The 10,748-nt window shown below is 34.7% G+C and overlaps 1 long non-coding RNA gene across 4 annotated transcripts; it reads right to left on the bottom strand.

The window, feature by feature from the left end:
- Positions 1–5,338: 5,338 nt before the first annotated feature.
- LOC136233393 (uncharacterized) lies at positions 5,339–9,790 on the bottom strand. Of its 4 annotated transcripts, XR_010690827.1 has the most exons (9): positions 9,645–9,790; positions 9,419–9,479; positions 9,206–9,287; positions 8,599–9,122; positions 7,695–7,904; positions 7,550–7,597; positions 6,303–6,407; positions 6,017–6,065; positions 5,339–5,561 (listed from the first exon to the last, which is right to left on the bottom strand). It is a non-coding gene; the product is annotated as an uncharacterized lncRNA (long non-coding RNA). The 4 variants fall into 4 exon arrangements; XR_010690824.1 differs by having other exon boundaries at positions 8,599–9,287; XR_010690825.1 differs by having other exon boundaries at positions 8,599–9,287; positions 9,696–9,790.
- Between the last annotated feature and the right edge of the window lie 958 nt (positions 9,791–10,748).

Here is a 10,748-nt window from a genome sequence, read left to right as displayed (position 1 = left end):
TTGATAAATTGGTCAATTTGACAAATAGTTCTTCAAACTATCTTCTCAGTCATTAATCTTGTCATCTACACTTCAGACGTGCGTCATTTTATCAGTAACAAATCAGAAACATATGATTGGATGTGAAAAACAATAAAAATATATAAAAAAATACATTGTCTTTTGTACGAATTGGATAAAAAAATTCAAAAAATTCACCGAATTTATAAATATTAATCTCTAATTCTATTATTAAATTATAAAAAACATGAAATCTTTTAGAATGAATTGATATGCAATTGGCGCAAAATAAGGAACAAAAATATATATGTTTTATAATAGTGTCTGAAATTTATCCAAATTATCAACGTTGGGGTAAATTTGCTATTGGCTACCAAAGGTTAGGGGTAAAATTGCATCATTTTAGACGTTAAGGGTAAAATTCACTATGTCATTTTCCCTTTCACATGACACACATTACATACATTTGTTTTCGTATTGTCTGAATATGTTTTGTGACAGTATTTTAAATTTCCGTCATCTGAAAAGCGTAATTAAAAACGCGCTCATTCACATGTGGCATTCCGATGACAGAATCCTATCATCCAAAGAAAATGCCCGTTTTTGTTAAATTTTACTTGCTCATCAGATGACACCTGCAATAAATGACTGTCATTATATGAGGAAAACAAAAAAAATGGCAAATGAAATTTCACTTACGCGGCCATATACCAAATTTAGGCGCTCGATGGTTTGACTGAAATTTCAGCTCATATATAAACTCTTTCTCTCATCCAAAATCCCATTTTAGGTTACGCAATCTTCATCCCTCTCATCTCTCTCTATCTCCATGGTTGATTCCTACATGCAATCAGTGAGTTCGAAACACCGTACGAGATCTATTGATTTTCATTGTTCCTTACTCTATCTTTTCCTCATGTGATGCTGAAGGTGTTTTGATTCCTTTTTATTTGAACATAATATTTGCAGGGATAGTAAGAATGCTACATGGGGAAGGCTGACTGACGAAGAGATTGTCAATCAGCTCTTGCGTTTAGCATATGGGAAGATTTTGGCTTGTTATCTGAATGAGTATGTGTATGTGTATGAAGCATGTTCGCTTGTTTATGCTTGATGTTCCATTTAGGAAACTAGAACTGATTGAGTATGTGTATGAAGCATGTTTATGTTTAATGTTCTGCTTAGGAAACTAGAACTCATTGAGTATATGTATGATGTTGTGGGTGATGCTGTTGAGATAGGTTTACAATGAACTCATTGAGTTAGATAGAACTGTTTAGGAAGCAAGAACTGATTATGTGTATCAATATTCATTGGGCACGTAGCTCATTAGGCATAGTCTAACAATATGAATGTTTATTGTGATATGGGAATACTCCTATAGTTATACTGCTAAAACTGATTGTGTATGTGTATGAAACATGTTGCACTATGCCAAAAACCCCTTCAGATGATGGTTAAAAACCGTCATCCCGCAAGATATAAAACTGTCATGGGGCTCGCTGCAGTCTGTTGATGCTTCAGATGACGGTCACGTTCTGTCATCCGTAATAGCCTCACATGACAGCGATCAAATAGTGAGCTGTCATCTGACCACTACCTAATAACAACTGTCATGGAATATATGTTCTCATGATACCATTTTTAAATAATCTGTCAAAATATTAAGTTAAAATGGAGGTGTTATGTTAATGTTATGACAGTTTTTGTGTTTCTCGACTGTTATGATAACGTAGTTCACATGATATAATTTGTATTAAATTTTATTGTTGGAACATAATAAGTATGACGGTTTGTTTTCAGTTCTCTATCGTTAGATAGAAAGTAAGATGGCATTTTCTTATAAGAATTTTGTCATTCTTTGTTGGTTTTCTTCCATCCCTTTGCTCCCTGCAACATAAAATACACAAGTTAATTGAGTGCTGATCTTCAAAGTAATAAAGATAGATGCTTAAAATATGGCCAGCAAAATAGTTTTATTAAGAGGTTCTTGTAATGGTATAGAATGTGAATTTACTCAAAGTAAAAGCTGAAACTGATATGTAATTTGAGAAGCAAGCATCATCCAAAATTAGGAAAAAAACTGACAGCAATTTCATAATGTGAAGAAGGAATAGATTTCATAAATAAAATGAACTATTACCAAGAAAAAAATGGAATCAAAATGATAAATAGGAGAAGGATGGGATGCAAAGAAGGTTGAAGGTCTAAAATAGAATTATTAAGAGGTTCAAGGGAGACATAGGGAAAAGAGGAAGTGGGAGGCGGATGGTGGAATATAAAATGAAGGTAAGTAGAAAGATAAGGTTTAGGTTTTTGAGGAAAAAGATATATAGAAAGAAGTTTGGAAGTTTCCTGAGAAGGGAGTTGGGTAAGGACCATTTAATTGGATGGGCTTTGAATGGAATTTAATCTTATTAATGATCTATGGTAAATAAATTTTTGACATTTTTTTTAGATTAATGGAAGGAACCATAGAAATATTTAGTGGAAATTATCCCATCTTATATTTCAAAAAAAAAAACCACCAAGAAATACAATGGTATTTACGCCATTTCTATTTGAAAAAATTATGGAAAAAAAATGAAAGATTCTTTTTTTTCAAACTTATGCGTATCTGACGTGTTGGAACGGTTCAATTTATACGTTTAGATTAAGGGGTTAAAAACCACTAATAAAACTTTAAAACGGACTAATTTATGTGACTACGTCATAGAAACATAAATTAGACGTTACAAATAAAATAATAAAATTTTGAAACGGGACTAATTTATGTGCCTATATCATAGAAACATAAATTAGACGTTACAAAGATAAAATAATAAAATTTTGAAACGGGACTAATTTATGTGCCTATGTCATAGAAACATAAATTAGACGTTACAAAGATAAAATAATAAAATTTTTAGACGGGACTAATTTATGTGCATATGCCATAGAAACATAAATTAGACATTACAAAGAAAAATAATAAAATTTTAAAACGGGACTAATTTATGTGCCTATGTCATAGAAACATAAATTAGATGTTACAAAAATATTGCAAATAAAAAAGGAATTAATTTACGTGCCTATGTTATAGAAAATCTAAGTTAGACGTTACCGAAATTAATAAAGTTATACTCTTACATTATAAGAATAGATACATAGAAAAGCGTCGATGAGAATCGAGATGAATCAAATAAACTTCACACAAAAAACACATCTTTTAGTACCAACATTTGCGCGGGGTAGGGTGATTAATCAAGTTTTTTGCGCGGGGTAGGGTGATTAATCAAGTTTTTCTTCCCTACACGTAGCCGACAAACGAACCTAAAATCTCTATTCCGCAGACCCCCTTATCCATTAAAAATTCAACCATTTCCGGTGTCCGATCACGCCTTAATTCTGATTGGTGGCGACTCTAAAAAATAGTTTTAATTAGACACAGTTTGTCGACCGTGGCCAAAGGGGGGCGTGGCAAATGCTTCTCGTCTTTAGCCACGGTTTATCGATCGTGGCCAAAGGGACATTAGAGTTGGTTTTTACGTATAACTGACTCTAATACCTTATGTTTTGGCCACGGTTGTTAAGAAAAACCGTGGCTAAAAGGGGTCTTTAGCCACGGTATTTCGTAACAATCGACTTTAATTCTCTGATCATTACACTACAAAAAAAGAGGCTTTTAATGAGAAGAAAAATTATCATAAAAAGACCAGATATTCTCATGAAAGAGTTTTTAATGAGAATTATTACTCTTATGGCTCCCTTCATTATAGGGGTCCGTTACTAAAAGTAATTATGAGAATAAAATACCATCTCATTATGAGCATGTATAATGAGATTAGTTATCCTTATTAGTATTTTTAAAATGATAAAAAATCTTCTCATTAAATTATTTATAATAATTAGAAATATTCTCACTAAATTGTTTATAATAATTAAAAATATTCTCATTAAATTATTTATAATAATTAAAAATCTTCTCATTAAATTATTTATAATGATTAAAGAACCCCTCATTAAAGATTTCATCATGATAAAAAAAAAACATATTTACATTATATAATACCTGGAAAGCCATTTGGGCCCTTAAGATCCCTTACCGTATTAGGAGCTTCCTGTGACCGGGAGTTAAGGACAGGTTGCTTACTAACTCGGATAGGTACAGACGACATTTGGTGGACTCTAAAGCCTGCAATAGATGCATAGGTCATGACGAAACTTTGTGCCATGCTCTTAGAGACTGCTCTAAGAGTATAGAGGTGTGGAAAAAAATTCTCCCTTACCATGTCCTCTCTTCTTTTCTTGCCCACTCTGAGTATGACTGGTTCTGTGATGGTGTGAGTGGGAAATTACTGGCTTACATGGAGTATGGTGATATTTTCTTTGCTATCATCTGTCACCAAATTTGGAAGTGGAGGAAGGAGGAGATTTTTGGGGATAAAACTGTTTTTATTCCTAACCTTGTTGAGTTCTTCTCCAAAAAACTCTCTATTATTATTGAGAGTTTCAAAGGGGATTCCCTTTCCAGTTCTACCCATAAGAGAGATGTCCACCTCGTTGGATGGAGTAGGCCAAGAGATGGGTGGTGAAGCTGAATACGGATGGCTCCTGCCTTAAAAATGGGAAGATTGCCGCTGGAGGTGTTATTAGAGATGCGGGGGGCGCATGGCTGTCTGGGTTCACCTAGAACCTGGGGGTGGGCTCTTCCTTTTCTGCGGGACTTTGGGGTATTCTTTCTGGTATCAAGCTTGCCAAGAGTTTGGGCATTAAGAGATTATTTGTGGAGTCTGATAACATGGAGGCCATCAAGATGATTTATGAGGATCATGCTATTTGTCTTAATAGTCGCAACCTTATCAAAGCTATTAAAAGGCTTTGCTCTTCCTTTGAGTTCCTAAAGTTCAGCCACATTTTCATAGAGCAAAACCGGATTGCGGATCGATTGGCGGCGGCTGGTCATGAGGGGATGTTAGGCGTTTCTACCTTTTTGACCCTCCTATCTTTCTTTCTTCTTTTCTTTTAGAGGATAGAATTGGGATTAGCTTTCCTAGGCTGATCCCATGTTAGGTGTTTGTTGTTTTGTTTTTCTTTTCCTGTTTCTACCAAAAAAAAAAAAATTCTGCATATTAATTATAAGAATACAATTCAACAATAGATTACGCCACCGAATTACTTATGATGATTATGATGATTTCAACATTCAAAACTAATAACTGCTGGTATTATAATGGGAGAAGGATATGGAAATATTATCTTATGGGAATATGGAAAGCAATCAATAACTCATGTATAAATGTCTTGTAACTGTCAAGTATCAAATTGTTTAATAGTAAGAACAAGTATAAAAGGCAACTGGAAATGTAATTCAATAGTATTTAGTGCTCCAACTCAAGCTAGAAAATCTATCCTTCTTACTTGACATAAAAATAAAAGCGATGTTCAATAAAACCAAATTGTAGTCATTAACGCTTAATATTGCCTGAGGACTTCTTGAGAGTTGGTCAATCAAGAAGTGCAAAACAAATAATGCATTATGTGCAGTCAACAGCCTACCAAGTATAAGCTTCACGTGTTTACTGCAAAACAGAACAGAAGAATATGCATGGTTAATACTACTACTACTATATGTCTCACCTAACTAATTCTACTACAGCATGGTCCCCTCTTGTATTAGTTAGAAACCTAGACTTAACTATTTGCCTTTTGTGTAAACCTCAAAATTCAACCAAATCAGTTATGTTGCACAAAAAAATTGAATCCGAAATGGAAAAAGAAACCAACACCATGAAATGTTATTTAAAATAACCTTTGAAACATAACCTCCAAAAGGAAACTGAAATAGAAACAAGTAAAATGCAGAAACTCTACTAAAAAAGAGTTTTCGAGTAACCTAGTTGTGCATCATTTATCTCATAACGAATGCAACACTTTGCACACATGCTGCTGCCCTTTTTTGAAATGAACATTGATAGAACTATATCAACAAAATATTTGCATGATGAAAAACTCCTAAACATATAGAATTACGTACTTCCTAAGAGCTTTATGGTGGAACGCAAGTCCCAAGTCAGCATCAAGCCCTGCATATCAATCCCAAAAGAAAATTTTCAGACTTCCAAAATCTCAAAACATGCAAAGCTAAAAGTTGAAATGTAGGAAGACAAATCCCAATAGAGAAATTTCCCTTTGGTCCTCCTTTCTGGAACTTAATATAGACTGGATCACAACTAGTAATCACTGACAATTCTTACCATGTAATAGCAGAACCATCAGAGATTTTTATGAAGTTTTCCTGCCAACAATTAGACAATGCTTACCATGAAAAAGCAGAACCACCAGAGAGTTTTATGAAGTTTTCCTGCACTCAACAGGGCAAAACCACTTAGGCGGATCGCCATCAGGTTTAATCATCTCCCTAGTTCCTGCAAGATAATTCTTCACTTTGTTGGTACTATAACCATCATCCCATCACTCTCAAATCTCAGAAAACGAGTACATCCAAAGCTCACACATGCACATCCTAAAATACCCATGAAAGTCAACAATAATTTACCCATGAATATGTATATTTTCTTTGATATCAATAAGACCAAACTTATATAATTGCATAATAAAATACAAATTTGATTTAGCTCCAAGTGCAATGGCTTGTCCAAAAGTAAAAATATCTCTACCAATTCAAAGAAAAATACTTGAACTTCCTATAGGAAAACTGGTATTCACTATTCATTATTCCAATCCCAATAGAAGGAAGAAGAAGCTGATCGACAGGAGTGAGGAGCTAGCCGCCTGACTCCTTCCACAGGCTTGCACTGGAATATGGCAGTGAAGCCTATGAGAATATGGTACTAGGAACATTCTCTTTCTTAACTGCTAGGCTTACACAAACTCCTGAACTTAAGGACTCTGGCATTTCAAAAAGAAGAAAGCTAACTCTAGGCTGGAGCCTTACAAAGACCTTTCCAATGGCGTTAAAAGGAAGCAGGAACTCAGGGGGAATGTAACTGATGTTTGACTTACTAATACAAGAACAATACAATCACAATAACTGAGAGAAATATATTATATTATGGATTTACTTACCCCAAGAGAGGAGTACCTGATTGCCCCATCTCTTATTACTCTGTGATATTTCCACTTTACCATTAGTTTTGGTTTTACAGGTAACTACGCTAGACCTTAGTGTAAGCCTGGCTAGGGTATAGTGATGGTTACAGAGCTAGACGTTAGGGTCTAAGCCCTATAGTCACCCTCTGGTTCTTCTTCTGGTGTAAGAGGTTACATTAGTGATGGTTTTGGTCTAAGCCAAATAGTCTAGTTCTAGTGTAAGACGTTAGTTCTGGTTACGGAGCATTACATTAGTGTAAGGCCTATAAGTACAGGTCTGGGCTAGGGTATAGTTCTTCTCATAAAATCAATCCTTAGTGTAAGATGATTTTTAAGGGCACTCTTACACTTATTCTTTCTTGAAACAAATGAGAGCGAATCATAAATCTTTTAAACATGTTTAGTACTTAAAGCGCGTAATAAATTAGTGTACCCAGTAGAGAACAAGTAATCGTACCTCCTTCTTAACAAGTTTCAGGGGCTCTTCAAGCTATCTACGGATAGACTGAAATAAGTAGCATAAAAGCAAATACTTGTAATAAATACATTCCACGACAGTAATAGATACATATATAAAACAAAGTCATGTATCTGGTACTTACAAAAGCTGAGGCTAAAACCGCTATTGCACGACTGAGCTTACAAAGTCGCTCGTGCTTCTCCAATGTTTTTGTTCTACCCTGCTCGTTGGCTTCTATTGCTCTCGGGATATTCATCTCTTCCAAAGCCACATCCTTTTGGCTACCAATAGATTCCTTCATCTATTGCTTAATGCTTCATGTTAGAGTTATAATTAGGTTAGATTAGATTACCTGAAAAAAGGAGAGGAAACTTCAGAGCAGCAGAGATGGAATATCTGTTTATATATATATAGGAATTAAAAGTGATGAAATTATAATAAGGAACAAAAACAGGACCAATCAATCCTAATTCAACCTAAAATCTATTTAGTAAAACACTAACCCATTTGTCTCGTGTTGAGTTTGTTTCGTGTTCGTGCATTAACACCCTTAATTCCCTAATGTAAAGTTAGTTAGGCAAGAGAGTGATCAATCCAATCCTAAGGTGAAAAACACGGTAAGCAAACAAGATGGAAACATCCAAGAAACCGTTACTGCTTTCTTCTATCAGGCTAAGAATATTTGTTGCCTTTGGATGCAAATAGGTCCCAAAACTCCATGCCTATTCTTCTAAGTCTTACACAGAACAGAATATGTCAACTAGGGATAAAAAAATAACGGCATCAAGTAGTAGTAAACCTGCTAAAAGCGACTAAATCTCTTAGCTATTTACAGGTGAAGTAGCTAAGAACTTCCATTCACACACCTCATGTTCCTACCAGACACTATTGCAGAAAAAGAAATTCAAAATGCACATCCAGTTAGATTTTGTGGGTGAAAACATTCTACAATAAAAAAGGAATTGAATTTGTTACAGATCATCATCAACTCATCAAGTTTGTCAAATATGTACATAGGCTCTGAAACATTAGTTAGAATTTCATACCAGAATGCATTATTGCATTGACAGCATCTGGCTCACCTGCAAAATCAAGTTTGAATTTCCCCGGCTTCAACAGATAACCATACATGGCAGCCTGGAGAAAACAAATGTAACTTTTCTATTGTAACACATCCAAAAGATTGATAAGAGAAACTTCATATTCTCTCATGCCCCCAATGAGTAAGATTCTGTTTACAGCCCGAAAATCTCCACTGGATGATCAAAAAGGGAATATGATCTTCAGAGGAACCATTGGGATTCAACTAGAACATGTAATTCCAAACACTTTTGAATTACTTAGTTATACGAGCATCCTCTGCATCAACAATGTCAACATCATCATCATCCTCGTCAATAAAATCAGAACCCATATCGCTACCTGATTCCGAGTTCAAATCATACTCCGCCTCCCCTTCTTGTTCATCTTTGTCATCATCAAAACCATTTTCCATATGCCCACTTCCAAATGGATCCATCTCATCATCTCTACTATCTCTCCTATAGGTTGCCAATTTTTTCAATGTGAACTTGAGACCACACACACCATCAGAAACAAAACAAGATTCAGAAAACTAAGACTTGAAAAAGCAATATTGTCAGGGGTAATTACCTCAAATCATAAGTCAACCTATGATTTTTTTACTGTAACAATCTCTAAAGATACTGAGTCCCCTGCTAAATGCTTCATTGAACTGATATGAAATAGGAAAAAGAGAAAACAGAACTTATTCAATTTGAGTAAATATCTAAAATTTCTGGGAGGCAACAATTTTACTAACTAATTGAACTGAAATGAAATAGTAAAAAGAGAAAACAGAAAAACCTCAGGGGAGTGATTGGGTGGAACCAATGAGTGAATAGCAGCTGAAAACCCCATTTGAGTCCTGCAACAGAAAACAGCATGCTCATACAAGTAAATACTAAGAAAATAAACACATGGAGTTTAATTTCCTTGCACTTCATTCCTGAATAGCTCGAATTCAAGGCTTAATGAAATTAAGCTGGGCTAGAGGGGGAGGAGAGGAAGAGGGAATCCCCAAATAACTGACCTTGCATTAGGAGAGAGTCCTACCATCACGAGGGCGAAGAGAGAGTCCTACCATCACGAGGGGTCCGAAATACAAGAGATAGCAAGTCGGGAGGACGACCGGAGTTGACGGTTCCACAGGAGATGCGAACAAGTTTGAGTCTAGGGTTTAACATATCGTAGAGAGAGAGAAAGAAAGTCAGAGCATGACTTTAGAGTTTGGAAGAGAGAAAAATTACTAAAGTATCCTTTTTCTTTTATTTATTTATTTATTTATTTATTTAGTATTAACTAAATTTTGGGGGAATTTTTGGAGCCAAAACATTTGGCACCAATTAATGAGAATAATTTTATAAAATTAAATAGTTGAATATTTATAATAATATTTTCAACGAGAATATTTTAATATTCTCATTGTAGTATGTTTGTAATGAGAATTTTTTATTATTCTCACTAAATTTTTCTCATAAATAGTTGTTTTTCTTGTAGTGTTAGAGTCGGTTGTAGAAGAACCGTGGCTAATGATAACATCATTGGAGTCCGTTCACTACAAGAAAATAGCTAGTTAGCTACCGCAGTTTTGGTAGCTAATTCAGTAGCTAGAGTGATTTACCGACCGAATTTGGTGGTTTACCGACCAAAAGCGTTCAGTTGTAAATGACTAGTCGCTGGACAAACGGCGACTATTTGTAACGATAGTCGCAAACTATAGCTACTGATTGATTTAGTCGTTGAGTGGTCGCAAATTTACCGACCATATTTTGCGACTATAAATAGTCGGTAATGGCTAGAATGGAGACACAAGTTGGTCGGTTTATAAACAATTTCCGACGGCATTTCTGTCGGTAAATTGTTGGAAATTCTGTGCAATTTCCTGGGAACTTTTGCCGACTGATTTGAATGGAATTATGACAAATCTCATGGGTAATATACTATAAAATTTATATATAATGATAATTGTAATTACAATTAGGATTATTAAATACAATTATAAACCTATTTTAACACACTCAATAAATTAACCACAAATTAGAAATATATATACATTGAAGCCATCAAGGCGCTCCTATACAGTCACACATGTGTTTCTTATCCCTTGAATTTCAATAGTAGCACCTAAATTAGA

The sequence above is a fragment of the Euphorbia lathyris genome, chromosome 6 (genome assembly GCF_963576675.1).
Source record: "Euphorbia lathyris chromosome 6, ddEupLath1.1, whole genome shotgun sequence".
NCBI lineage: Eukaryota > Viridiplantae > Streptophyta > Magnoliopsida > Malpighiales > Euphorbiaceae > Euphorbia > Euphorbia lathyris.
This window is presented reverse-complemented; position numbering and strand designations above follow the sequence as displayed.